The following is a 15013-nucleotide window of genomic DNA, read 5'->3' on the forward strand; positions in this document are numbered from 1 at the left end:
TAGATTCTCAAAACAAAGATGTGAATGAGAATGAAAACAATAACATTTCCAATCTTTATTTTAAAATTAATGATTAATAGAATAAGTTTGAACCTCTCTGCTATGAAGAAATCTGAGAATTGACACATTTTTTTGTATGAAGCTGCTATTTTGAATAGACATAGGTTTTTCAAATTCCCCCAAAGGTTCTTCAGATCCTAGAATGGTCACCAAAATGATGAAGCATATTTTCTTTCATTCTATTATAGCAAGCACATTATTTTTTGTGGAGTTTTTTGTTTGTTTTTTAATTTGTTGACTTTCACTTTGAAATGTACATGTTTACATGCCTTCTGTAAGAAGCAGTCAGTCAGTAGGAAGAATAATAAACAGCATTGGAAGGTTTGGCTCTGGGACCTTGGTCCAACCTCCAGGAACCTCTGTCACATCTTTCTTTAAGTCTCTGAGGAGGACATTTTTCTTCAAATTCCATCTGTGCACTCAGTCTCCATGTATTAGAGTGCATCCTCCATCCCATCACTCTCGCTCCTCCTTTGCATTTCCCTGTCTGTCCCATCACCCCAGCTGACATCCCACTTCTGATACACCTTGACCAAAGCCACCATTGAGGTCTAGTGGCCCCTGACCTCTCTTTGTCTGCTACTTTTACACCTACTCCCCTCCCTTGCAGTCCGACACACCATTTTCCCTCCTCTCTTTAAACTGCCCCTTCGTTTTTCTAAGGTTCTAACACTCATTCATTCATTGAAAGAGAAAGACATACTGCCTTCCAGGACCACTAATTATTCATGAAGCCATTTGCTGTTCTTATCTGTAAAATAAGATTGTTGAATGAACTCCATAATCTGAAGAGACAAAGCACGGAAAAGACATCTGTATTTCTTTAAATCTTCACACCTAAGATTTCTTAAGGCAACTGGCATATTCAAAGCACCTAAATTTATTAACCCATTTGCATTTTACAACCACCCATTTTTATTAACCATTTGCCTGTGAAGCAAATGGATTAATAGTGAAAGAGAGGGGAGGGGGCAGGAGGGAGAAATGACCCAAGCCTTGTATGCACATATGAATAATAAAAGAAAAAAAAATAGTGAGAGAGAGGATTAATAGTAGGTTCTGTACCCAGGCACTCCTCAGTCTGCAGACAAACTATAACTGCTGGAGCTCATGATGGAGCTCATTGTGGTCGCTAAACAAGCCTGAGCATTCACCTGGGTGGATTTCTCAGGATTTTCAAAAATTCACTCTGGATCCTTTGTCTCCATAAATGCTCTAAGTTCACCACCTATTCAAATAAAGAGTGCACTTTTGCTAAGTGTGCAAACAAGTCACTCTGACACCAACTATGTCCTTTTTTTTCTTCTTGCAGTACTGAGGATTGAACCCAGGGCCTTTAGCGTGTTAGACTAGTGCTCTACCACTGAGCTACATCCCCAGCCTCATCAGTGTCATTTTTACAGTGAGAAGCAAATAAAAATTCTGAGTACTGGAAGCATAGAGTATCTTTTAGTCATGAGATTTATATTTTAGATATGAACTATATAAGACTCAAAATTCACGTTTTTTTAGTGTTTAGTTTAATAAATATTTCTAAGTCAAATTCATTTAGCTGAGGCAAGTATTTTCTCTAAACCATCAAATAGTCCTTCACATGACTTTCATCTTTGAGCACTGATATTACCATGGCCAATGGTGAAAAAACATACACTCTAGAAAGTCTGAAGAATGTCATTAAGATCCTGTGGCATCTGGGGTTGGCCAGGTAGGAGAGAAGTGCTGTTTCCATAACAAAGCAAACAGAAACAAACAGGCTAGACCTCACATGCTGTCAGACCACAAAGTGCTGTCCAACAAACTCAGGTTGAACAGGGCACCACTGCTCTCAGTAGTGCAACTAGTCACAACCCTGAGTATTATCTTCACCCAAATTTCCCCAAGTCAAAACAACAAATGCAGCCAGGTGCCAGTGGCTCACGCCTGTAATCCTAACTACTCAGGAGGCAGAGATTAGGAGTACTGTGGTTCGAAGCCAGCCCCTGGCAAATAGTTTGAAAAAAAAATTCATCACAAAAAAGGGCTGGTGGAGTGACTCAAGTGGTAGGGCACCTGCCTACTAAGCATAAGACCCTGAGTCCAAGCCCCAGTGCAACAACAACAACAACAAAAACCCAAAACACAAGCACAAGCAAAACCCAGGCCACAAAGGGCCAGATAACAGATATAAAATCCTACTAAGGAATAATGTGGGTAGAAAGAGCACTGTGTCTCAAATTCAGGCCCTCCTAGTCAAACTACAGCCAGCTCTCCAGATCCTGGGATTCTATATCTAAAGAATCAACCGCATGCAGATGGAAAATAGGCAGAAAAAAATACTGTTACTACTGAACATGCACAGATGTTTGTTTCCTTGTTCCCTAAACAAAACCATATAACAATTATTGATATACCATTTCTATTGTGTCATGTAGTATTGTAAGCAATCTGGAGATGGTTTAAAATACAGGGAAGTGTGTGTGCAGGTTATATGCAGATACTACCCACAGACTTTGGTATCTGAGGGGGAGTTCTACAGCCAATCACCTCAGACACTGAGGGTTGACTATATGACACACTGACATGAACGCTATGCAGTCATCAAAACACAGAATGTAGCCGTGCACTATTGGCTCACTCCTGTAATCCTAGCTACTCAGGAGGCAGAGATCAGGAGGATAGCGGTTGGAAAACAGTCCAGGCAAATAGTTTGAGAGACACTATCTCGACACACACAAAAAATCAACACACACACACACACAAAGGGCTGGTGGAGAGGCTCAAGTGGCAGAGTGTCTGCCTAGCAAGTATGAGGCTCTGAGTTCAAACCCCAGCACTGCAAAAAAAAAAAAAAAAACAGAAAGCAATAGTTAATAGTTAGAATTAATTTTGGAAATAAAGGTGCCTGGTGCATCACAGCTTGTTAGTTAAAGAAAAAAAAATCTGTTACCTCTGGTTAGGGTTTTCTGTTTGTTTGGTTGGTTGGTTTTGGTTTTTTGGCAGTACTGGGGGGTTGGACTCAGGGTCTTGTGCTTGCTAGGTAGGTCCTCTACCACTTGAGCCAGGCCTCTGCCCCTTTCATTCCTTAGGTATTTTTTCAAATAGGATCTCACATTTATACCCAGGCATCCTGAAATTGGAGTGTGAATACTCCTATTTACGCTTTCCACATAACTGGGATGACAGGCTTGCACCTCCATGTCCAGGTTTTTATTGGTTGAGATGGAGTCTGATGATCTTTTGTCCACACTGGCTCTGAACTGGGATTCTCCTGATCTCCATCTCTTGAGTAGCTAGGATTACAGGCATGAACCACAGCACCAGCCTTAGTTTTTAAATTCTTAAGGGCAAGTGAATCAAAATTCAGATTGATCTTCATTCCAGAAAAGCTGCTGCTGGTAAGTAACCCCTCCACTTTGAGCACTTACTAGCCGATACTGTACAGGTGTGTGAAAACAGAACTTTGGTTGGCACATTACCCCTCAACTACAGAACAAATGAGACTTCCTCCTTTGCAATAACACCATATTTTCCTGAAAGAGATTCAGAAGTAACACCTAAATAATTTCATTTGAAAACTCAAGGCCTGCTGTCAAGAGAACAGCTTCTTGTTACGTAGTTTGCAATCTGCTACTCATCACACACTCATGCTTCTCATGTGCGTGATCTGTAGACAAGGTCTATTTCTGCAGTAAGGGATGATTTTTAAATATCCTCAAGACAGTAATGACAAAATACATTAACAATTAAAAAAAAGCACTTGATTTGGGTTGTGGACACCTGCTTTTGGGTTTGTTTTGTTTCTGTTTTCTCTTTTGTCTGAACAGCATCCAAACCTCCTTCCTATTTGAGGGAATCACCCATTGTGTGGGTCCTGGTGGCGGGAGAGACCCTGCCTCACAATACAGAAGTGGACATTTCCTCTCCTAGTACCTGGAAGTCACATGACCTGGGCTAAGCTCCTTGTATCCCCTCCCAGACCTTGAATGTGAATAGAGTGACACAAAGACCCAGAGTCTTCGGAGATTATTCACAGGAGTAGCAGGGGTGACCATAAATTTGAGTTGACCGTACAGCCTAGGATAGCAATGCCAGAGCCACATCTGGAGATTTTTTCCTGTGGCATCTGGGCCTCCTGTCATTCCTACCTCTGTCCTCAGCCTGGGTTTCCAGCCATCTTCCATCTATTTTATTTTTTGCTTAAGCCAGAGTTCTGTTGCTTGCAGCCAACAAGACTGACTCCCATGAGAGAAGAGTTTTTCATCTGAGCAATGTGAATGAATAAACCTCATGAATGAGCATCCGTTTTGCATCAAGGATGACAATAATTTGTAGATAAAGATCATGCAATCTAAGATACCACTTTATTTCTTTTCTATCTAAGCAAAATGTTTTGGGTCTTGCTGAAATTTTACTTTCTCAACACTAACATGATAGAAAGACACTGAGTTCAAACCTTTACTATAAGAAATTAATCTCTGATGATAGACATTTAAGTGGAGTTTGTCTCTGAGGAGGGAATAAATGGGAACAGCCACAAAAGGACCTTGGGATGCTGGAAGAGTTCTAGATCTTGATGTGGATAATGGTGACTCAGGTATTCTTAAGGTTTATGCATGTGACTACATATAAGTTTAAGTAAATACATACATATATATATGCATATATATATATATGCACAGAGTCATACAGAGACATATAGGGATATGGACCAGTAGCTGCGTTGAAGTAGATGTCATCTCATGGATGATAGAGCATGTACGAAGGATGCCCTTGATAACATTCATTTGCACATGCACCATGGGTTTTCCCAGACATTCTATTCTGTGGATAGAAGCGGTCCCACTGGGCACATTTCAATGTCCAGTCAGTGCCTCCTGGGGATGGACCAGTGATTGGTTTCAGTTTTATTTTTCTTCAGCATTTTGATTAAAAATGTGCCAGGGTTCCAGTAGAGAGAACTTCAATCCTGCATTCACTTCACTTTATCTCTGTTCCCAAACCTGGAGACTGATTCCTCTGTCCTTCAAGTCCTGCCTTCGTATTTCCTTTTCTCATCAAGTATCCTCGATCACCGTCCTGTTATCATCATCCCAGAGAATGAAGAACTATGTGCCCACCACTGATCCAGGCATCCTGCATGGCCAACTACCATTACCATCCTCACTCTCACAGGAAGGAACTGAGACATGTGAAGGGCAGTAAATTTCCTACATCACAGTGCTAATTCAAGAGAACTAGCTTGCCTTCGGTCTCCCAGCTTATTCCTCCTATTCAGAGCTGAAATCCAAGATGTGCTCGGCCTCTTCCTTTCCTTCACTTTTCCTGATGATGAACTACATAACTAATAATGATTTCAAAATGTAGAATGATTTGCCATTTTCTATTTTGCTCCCCCTCCCTTTCCCTGCCTATTCTCTCTCCCCAAACAAAACATGAGACTTGCCAAATAAGAAAAGAAGGCATGCTTTAGCCCAGAAACTGTATATTCCATAGTCTCTTCAAGATGAAAACAGAAAAATATTTAAATTGCCATGCAAAATTTCATCGTCATTCCCAGGTTACAAAAGTCTACCTTACAAATAACACATACTTAGAATGGCCAATCCTTGGCTGACCCTTCCCTACCCCACAAAAAATACCGTGTTTCCCTCTCTTCTAATCTTCTGAGTGATGATGTTCAAAATACCTCAAAACTGCATCTCAACTAGCTCTACCAGAAAGTAGACCAGAAATATGTTAGTAGCTCAATTTCCTCTTCTGTGTTCTTACCTTACCACTGTCTGTCCCCACAGACCCAAACCTTCACCAATTCCAAGAGGTAAATGTAAGTTGTGTCAGTAAGAAAACACTACATCTGTGGGACTTAACACTTAGCCCTGGGTCCTCAATACCAGGTCAATAGCTAGAAGAAGGGAGGGGGGGGAAGAAATAATGAAAACAAAGAATACTTAAAAACAGTGATGAAGAAAGTAAGGTGTAGAGACCAAAAAGTCTCAGGAGAATGAGGATATGTATTATTGGTGCTGATCTTCAGTTTATTTGTGCAATGAGTGTCATCAGTCTGGCCCTTGGAAAATAGATTTTTCATACAAACTTTAAGAAAATCTTTATGAGTGTGTTAGGAATTTTTTCACAATCAGGATAGTAACTGTCTTATCAAATATTGTATTTTTATTAAAATTTATTCTCCATTCAGAATCTTACTTCATTTTCTTAAAGTTGTTATATCTCCCCCATCAGTAAATGAAAGAAAAAGAAGATATAACTGTATTTGAGGAAAACACAATAAATAGTAAACAAAGAAATCCCAGTTAACAAATGTTCATTGCGTCTATATCTAAAGAGTTACAACCAATATGTCAATAAACAAAGCCATCATCTACAATCCCAGAGCAAACTTGTATTATCGTCTTTATTTCTTCCTTTTTTTTTTTTCTCTTAGAGAGATTGGAAGAATGACAACTCATGAACTAGGTTAAAAGCCTGGAGTGCAATAGTAACAGAACGCCTCTGTTAGTTTAATGAGGACTTTTCTATTGCTCTGTATATAATAGAAGCATGTTGGTCATTTCAAGGGGAAAGTTCACTGAAATTTGTGCCAGTTCCAAATACTTACTTTCCAGTTCTTCTCACTGGCTAACATGCATGCAAAATTCTATGCTCAAGTTTGCTGGGACTTTTCTGCCCATTGGTGAAGCCTGGTTTAGCAGCAAAATATTCACCTGCCGTGGTCCTGGCACTGTAGGTATCAAGCCACTTACGAGGATAAGAATGTATCTTCTTTGACCGAAAATAAGAGATCAAGATATTTACACTTCCACCCTAGTCAAAAGATCATCAGTGGTGTCACAGTACTGTTTGTCACTTTGTTCCCTAACATGCCACAAGCACAACGTGATGCTCCTGGCCAACTTATGTGGAATAAGTTTCTTCAAATAAAAATGGAGCTACACTAATGCCAAAATCTGTCACAGACATTATAAGAAAAGAAAACTACAGGCAAATATTCCTCATGAACATGGATACAAACTCCTCCACAAATACTGGCAAACTGAACCTAGCAATACATTAACAACATAAAATACCACAACCAGTGGGGTTTATCCCAGAAATGCAAATCAATTCAACATTTGAATATTGATCAATGTAATTCACTATTTTAACAGAAGAAAAATCATACCAACTCAATAGATGCAGAAAAAGCATTTAACAACATTCAGCATCCATTTATTATTAAACAAACAAGCAAACAAAAACCTCCCAGTAAACTACAAGTAGAAGGGAACTTTCTTAACCTAGTAAGGACATGCAAGGAAAAAAAAAAAAACTTAGAGCTAATATTATGCTTGATGGTGAGAGACTGGATGCTTTCCTGCTAAGATCAGGAAAACAACAATAAAAACAGTATGTCCTTTCTCATTACCTCAAAGTCAACAAGTAACTAAATGACACAAAGATATTAGAAAGGAAGAAATAAAACTGTCTCTACTTTCAGGTGGCAGGATTGTATACTTTAAAAAAAGACCAAAGCATCAACAAAAACAGCTCCTAGAACTAATAAGTGAGACAGGCGAAATTATAGAATATAAAAGTTAGTTGCATTCCTTCTGAAAATCTGAATTTAATTTTTTAACATGCTACCCATAAAAGCACCAAAAATTTAATACTTATGTATAAATCTAACAAAATATGTGTAATATTTGTAGGTTGAAACTATAAAACACTGATGAAGGAAATAAAATGAGACTGAAGTAAATGGGGAGATATATCATGTTCATAGATCAGAGGACTTAACACTGCTGTCAGTTTTCCTAATCTGATCTATAGATACAATAGAATGCCAATCAAAATACTCTGGAACATTTATTTTAGTTATCAATAACTTGATAATAGAATTTATTTTAAAAAGAAAATAGGAATTGCTAAAATAATTTTGAAAAGGAAAATAAAGCTGAAAGACTGATATCGCTCAGTTTCAAGACTATAAAGCAGTAGTGGTCAACAGTCTAATACTGGTGAGGTGAGATGAGATAGATAGATAGATGATATATATATATAGATATATAGAGAGAGATATATATATCTACATATACATGTAGAAAAACAGACATCTGTAAATAAACCTTTATCAAATATAGTCATCTTTTTTGTTGTTTATTTTTTATCAAAGCAGCAAAGGCAACTCAATGGAGAAAAGATGGTATTTTAAACAAATGTGGAGAACTCAACATACATATTTAAAGAAACTGTTAACAGATACCTCACATTGTAACACATACAAACATTAACTCAAAATCACAAATTTAAATGTAAGTGTAGAATTATGATTTCTAGAAGAAAACAAGGAGAAAATCTGCATGACCTCGAGTTTGGCAGAGTTTGTAGTCCTAGCAATAAAAGCACGATACATAAAAACAAACTCAAGAAACCAGACTGACTTCACAAAATCTAAGACTTTTTCACTGTGAACAGCATGGTTAACAGACTGAAAAAGATAAGCCACAGACTGGAATAAAATATTTGTAAATCACATATCTGAAAAGAAAATTGCATCTAGAATATTTCACGAACTTTTACAGATCAACAATAAGAAAATAATCAAATACAAAAAGCAGGGGGAGGGAATATGTGCATCGACACCTCACCAATTTATACATGGCAAAAAAGCATACAAAAAAATTCTCAATATCACTGTTCATAAGGGGAGTGCAATTTAAGACCACATGAGCCTGCAGTCCTGGCTCCTCAGAGGCTGAGGCAGGAGGACTATTTGAGTCCAGGAGTTCAAGACCAGCCTGGGGAACATAGCAAGATCCACCCCCCCACACACAAAACAAACAAAAAAAAACAGAATGAAATACTACAACACACCTACTAGAATGGCTACAATAAAGAAAGTAACAATAAGATGAGCTGGTATTGGAGTGAGGATACAAAGTAATTCAGTCACTTTGGAGAAGAGTTTTGCTATTTTTTTATAAAGCTAAACATAGCTTATGACAAGATTCAGCAATATCAAGTAAAACAAAAACCTATGTTCACACAAAAATCTTTATACAAATATTTAGAACAGAATTATTAGTAATTGCCAAAACACATGAATGGCTAAACTGTTGTACATCTGTACAAAGGAATACTACCCCAGGGATACAAAGCAACAGACTACTGACAGACACAAATACATGAATGACTCTCACGTGTATTTTGCGAAGTGTAAGAAGCCATAACCAAAAGGTTACATACTATAGGATTCCATTTATATTGCATTCTGGAAAAGGAAAAACTGTAGGAAGGAAATGCAGGATAGTATTTGTTAAGGATTAAGGTGGGAGGACAGTTTGATGGCAAGAGACCAACACAAGAAAATGTGACAGGTATTGGAACTACTTGGCATGGCTCTGAGTGGTGGATACAAGACTCTATTTGTCAAGGCCCACAGAGCTCTACAGCACAAGAAGTAAATTTTATTGCACATAAAATTTTGAAAATATCAGTCAAGATCATGAGAGAATTCAAGATAGAATATCGACTACAGCAATGGGTCTAACTGTATTACAAATGCATGACGTAACCATGCTGAATGGGATTTGGAAGAAAGAAGGTGACCTAAATCACTTTGTTTTGACTGCCAGGCTAACGTGTTTTGACTACAAGGCAAAAACAGCGATACATAAACGGTACTTCAGTTGGCAAATCTATATTCAACAGGGGTATGCGTTAACAATATTATAAAACTACAATACACTAGTTTTGAAAAATAGGTAAACATATTGTAGATAATAAAAGCCAAGTTCCTCATTGTCAGAAAATTAAAGTTAGCAAAGAGCACAAGACTGGAGTCCAGACAGCAGTTACTCCAGCCAGTAGACAGCTAGTTACTCAGCAACTTCTGCTTCCAGAGGTATGTATACCTTTTCATGTTACAGAGAATAAAAGTCTGCACTTGTTTTGCTTTTGTTTATATTCTGTATAGCTAGTGTAGAACTAATGAATTTCTTCAGTTAATGGAAAGTCATTCATCAAAGACAATCAAAAATTTTATATGTTAAAAAAAACTTTACAAGGCCAGGCATGATGGTATATGTGCTTGTAGTCCCAGTCTCAGGAGGCTGAGAAAAGAGGACTGCTTGAACAGTCCTCTTTTAAGATGGGGGAGACCCCATCTTAAAATAGCAAAACTAAAACTTTACAAATAAAAAAGTTACTAGGTATCTATGCTCTTGCTCTGCGTACTAGTCAAGGATGGTTAAATCAATTGACATATGGCTCTATTAAAGACACATATGATAACATTTACATTTACATTTACATATCTTAGAATTCCCTAGTTTCTGCTCTGATTCAGTTACAAATGATTGTTCCTCGGTCTGTTGTTTGGAACTCCCCAGCCAGCCCACCATCAGGCCTTCTTCTTATTTCAGGTCTGACTAGGAATGCCTTTGCCTGGGCAGAGGCAGAACTGACATCCCCACCAAGCTCTGAGCAGCTAAGCCACAACCACCTGCTTTAGCACCAGCTACTGTTGCCCTACAAACTTCACATGTATACACCACCATGTAACCACATTGCAAAATCCTTCAAATAGCCCAAACTTTTGAATTTACCTTTCCATTCTGATCATAGGCATCTACAAGACAAGAGCAGACCCAACAGCTCAGACCCAAGAGGGACACTACCTGTAAGGTCCACCTCTAACCAGATGCTGATACAGGAAAGAGCATGTGATGCTGAACCATGGGGGACAAGGTGAGCGACCACATATTCCCAGGAGAGGACCTGCAGTCAATAGAGAGGTCAGACTCTGATGGAGCACAGGGTTTCAAGCTGGCAGGACAGGATCCTAATTCTAGTACTCCTGCTTCTGCACAGACCAGTCAGCACAGGGATAGCACTGATCAAGAACACAATTTTTTTGTGTGTTCTTGATTTGAACTCAGGGTCTCATGCTTGCTAGGTAGGCGCTCTACCAGAGCCAAACCATTAGTCCCTGTCCCTTTATTTTTTGCAGTATGGAGGTTTGAACTCAGGGCCTTACACATGCTAGGCAGGTACTCTATCAATTGAGCCATGCCCCAGCCTCTTTTTGCTTTGGTTATTTTTTGGATAGGGTCTACTCAGACAGAGGTCCACCAACCTAGGCCTCCCTCAAGCTGAGATCACAGGTGTGTACCATCATGCCAGCTTATTTGCACAGATGGGGTCTTACTAACTTTTTGTCCAGGCTGGCCTTAAACTGTGATTTTTCAGATCACTGCCTCCTGAGTAGCTGAAATTACAGGCATGTGCTAACATGCCCAGGCCCCCTGTACAGCTATCTTAAACAAACAAAAAAGTCTTTTTTCAAAATGAAGGACAGGAAGTAAAACAGGTCTTGTCTGGGGGGGTGGTACAAGTGGAAGGGGTAGGATATAAGGAAAGGATGTAACAGGGTGAATATGGTGCAAATACTATGTACTCATGTATGAAAATGGAAAAATGAGACCTGTTGAAACTATTCTAAGAAGGGGGTAGGGAGAAGAAAGGAGAATGATGGAAGGGGTGAATTTAACTAAGATATATTGTAAGAACTTTTGTAAATGTCACAATGTACCCCCAGTACAACAATAATATGATAATAAAAATAAAATTAAAAAATCAAAAAAAGAAAAACATTTAATTACAATGTCTAATGTTTAAATTTAAAAAGAAGACAAAAATATACTAGAGGCTACCCTGAGATATCACTACACTTCTAAAATTTTTTTAAAAAGTAACAATGCCAAATGTTACCAAGGATGCAAAGAAATTGGGTTTCTCATACATACCTTGCTAGTGGGAATTTGCAATGGTATCGTCCTCAGGAAAACAGCTTGGCAATGACTTCAACAACTAAACACATACAAATTCCTGCAAACACACTCCTGGACACTTGTTTATATCTAAACAAAAACCTATACACAATTGGTCACAGCAGCTTTATTTACAATAGCCAAGTCCCAGAGCAATCAAATGTCCTACAATAGCTGAAAGTTTCTACAAACCACACACATCCACACCACGGAATGCTACTCATCAACAAAACACAGCATTGAGACATGCAACAAGTTGGCTAGATCTTAAGAGTAGAAAAGAAAATGCCACTCTCAAAAGATGGTATGTTGTATGACTCCATGTCTAAATGCCCAGGTTTAGTGGATGGGGGAAGAGGGGAGGGGAGCCATACAAATGCACTGTAGTTTATCTAGTTGTTGATGGAAGTTGAAAATTCTGGTAAGTATCTACCATAAAAAAAGACTCAAAAAGTTATCCTGTACTCCCATTTCTTTAGTAAAGAACTACTGTGACTTAATAGCTATTTTCCAGTTCTGATCATCCCAACTTCCATTGAAAAGACAATGGCAGCTAACAGAAGAAATTCCACAACAACTGTCATGTATCTACTTATAACCACCACAATTTGGCTGTTTTCCTCCCTGCTTTGCCAGGGGAAGGCTTCTTCTTGAGTTCAGGAAGGGTTTTGACACAATATTATATATTTTAGAGGATATTTAATCCTCTGTCATAAATACATTTTAAAACTCAAGAACACACAAAGATGTATGGGGTGCTCCAACTTCAAACAAATCTAATACATAAAAATTTGAACTCAAACATACAATTTAGTATGTTTATCACATGTTCACCAGTAGGTTTTATTAAAGAAGACACTCTGCTGGTTCAAAATGACTTTGTTTATTGGTAACTTTTCTAAAATACCTTTATTATTTAATGAAGAACACAGGAAAGGTGTGAAGAAACATAAGAGTTTGTGGTCAAGTGCAGTGGTGCATGATCGTAATCCTAGTCCCTTGAAAGGCAGATATTGGGAGGATCAGAGTTTTACCTGGGCCAGTCCATCTCAGTCAATAAATGGGGCATAGTGATAAGTGATCACCATCCCTCCTACACAAGAGGAGTAGGTAGGAGGGTGGAGATCTGAGGCTAGCCTTGGGTAAAAACGTGAGGCCCTACCTGAAAAATAGCTAAAGCAAAAAAGGGACGGAGGTATGGCAAACCCCAGTAACCTAAAACAAAACAAAAAAAGAAAGAAAAAAACACATAAAAGTCACAATTCAAAACAAATACAGCTAACTGCATTATTATGAAAGCCATGTTTGAACTTCCCACTAAAAAAAGTCATTCAACTTATGTTTATTCCACTAATCCTTGGAATTGTTTATTCCAGTCCATGCAAAGTGTTCAGATTTTCAATTTCTTACCAATACCTGCACAATTCCTTTCACATAATATTTCATTGGTGAGTTTAAGTGACAAAATCTATGATTCCTACATGACCTACAAATTTTCTTCATCTAATTTATGAGTGAACAAGTATGTTTAGATTAATTAATGCTTTAATAACTCAGCTTTATTACACCATCTGCTGAAAATGAAAACTTCACTAATCACCTTATTTTTCTTGCAATCTGTTTTCAAAGGAATACAAGAAGCTATGCCTCCTTGTCCTAAAAAGTCACTTTCAATAACTCTAGCCAGATTCCAAAGAATAAATGATCATGTCAGATGCTAAAACATGTTCCTTTAGTGACCCAGATTTTCAAATCTCTTGCCATCACCTCTCCCTCTGCTTGACACTTTCCACACCCAGGTCACTCCCAGAGACACGCTTCCTATGTTGCTTCACAACCCTGCCACTTCTAATGGCAAGGTGACACAAAAGTCTTCGATGACTTAGAGAAGCTAACCTTAGTCTTCGACATAGTCTTCACCTGCTCTCTCTCTCTCTCTCTCTCACAAACATACACACACACACACACACACACACACACACACACACACACCCGAGGGGAGAACCTGCATGGCCTATTCTGCTTTGGATAATTTCACCATCTGTCAGAAAAGTCTGATGGTCTTGACCTGTACCCTAGGGGAAACAAAGTTTGCAAAATTCAGTCTGAGAACTTGGAGAACGAATGGCACCTGATACAGTGTGGTATGGAGGGTGGGGGGAGTGGTTAGAGCAGGAGACTTGGGTTCCAATGGCAGCTTTTACCTCTGAAAAATGGGATGGAGTCTGACCTGCACAAGTCTAGGGTAGCTACCAGATGACCATCAGAGAAGCCAATAATGATGTGGGATGGCGGGAAATTAGCTTGTAATGTGATGTTTGCTCAAACAGCTTTGGGTGAATTATGTTACAGAAAAAGTTTACAATTATTCTCTCCTGGGGGGGAGGAGGTGGGGAGGGCAGAAGTACATCTTTTAATTGCAATTGATTAAACTCGCTGCCTCTCTCCATTCACTTCCCCACAGACACACTCCTCTTCCTGTTGACTGGCACAGGAATGTCTCAGGTCATTTTGAAGATCTACAATGGCTAAATTAGGATTTTTTTTTTTTTTTATACCTCTGGGGATTGAACTCAGGGCCTCCCACATGTGGTCCTCCTGTCTCTACCTCCTAAGTAGCTGGGACTACAGGTGTGCACCATCACACCTAGTCAGGAATTATTTTATATCTATGGAAGTAGCCAACTTTTATAATTTGTAATTTTTCATTGTAAATAAATACTCACTTTTAATCTAATTTTGGATGCCTAATTTTATATTCTTACATTAAACAAAAAAAAAGAACCATTCTTAAGCTTCAGGCCTCACAAAACCTGTATCTTCCCCGGCCTGTACCTCCTTAGTACCTGGCACATAAAATCCACCCAGTGAATTAAGGTATATAGAGCAAGTCACTTAACATCAGCAAGTTCACCTCCACTGGTAACCGGCTATACAAGTTTTGAAGGAAATAGCTACTATGTGAAAACATTTTGTAGGGCACTACCAGATGCTCTAAACAGGCTTAAGTTTTTTTCAAATTGTGGCTCAATAGCTCTAAGTAATGGGAAGTCTTTGGAAATCCTCTGTTCAAGAAGGTAAGATTTTCACTCCTTGCTATTTTAACAGAACTTTCTTGCTGTTTTCTGTTTTGTTTTGCTATACTA

General features: G+C 38.6%; 1 protein-coding gene and 1 long non-coding RNA gene across 7 annotated transcripts in view; one reads left to right on the forward strand and one right to left on the reverse strand.

Moving 5' to 3' along the window:
- The window catches only part of Arhgef28 (Rho guanine nucleotide exchange factor 28), a 285671-nt gene that overhangs the window by 212272 nt on the left and 58386 nt on the right, over positions 1-15013 (reverse strand). The window lies entirely within an intron of this gene.
- LOC141423917 (uncharacterized) lies at positions 9756-14578 on the forward strand. The gene is made up of 3 exons (XR_012448677.1): positions 9756-9940; positions 10663-10785; positions 14332-14578. It is a non-coding gene; the product is annotated as an uncharacterized lncRNA (long non-coding RNA).

This window comes from Castor canadensis, chromosome 6 (genome assembly GCF_047511655.1).
Source record: "Castor canadensis chromosome 6, mCasCan1.hap1v2, whole genome shotgun sequence".
In the NCBI taxonomy this organism is placed as follows: domain Eukaryota; kingdom Metazoa; phylum Chordata; class Mammalia; order Rodentia; family Castoridae; genus Castor; species Castor canadensis.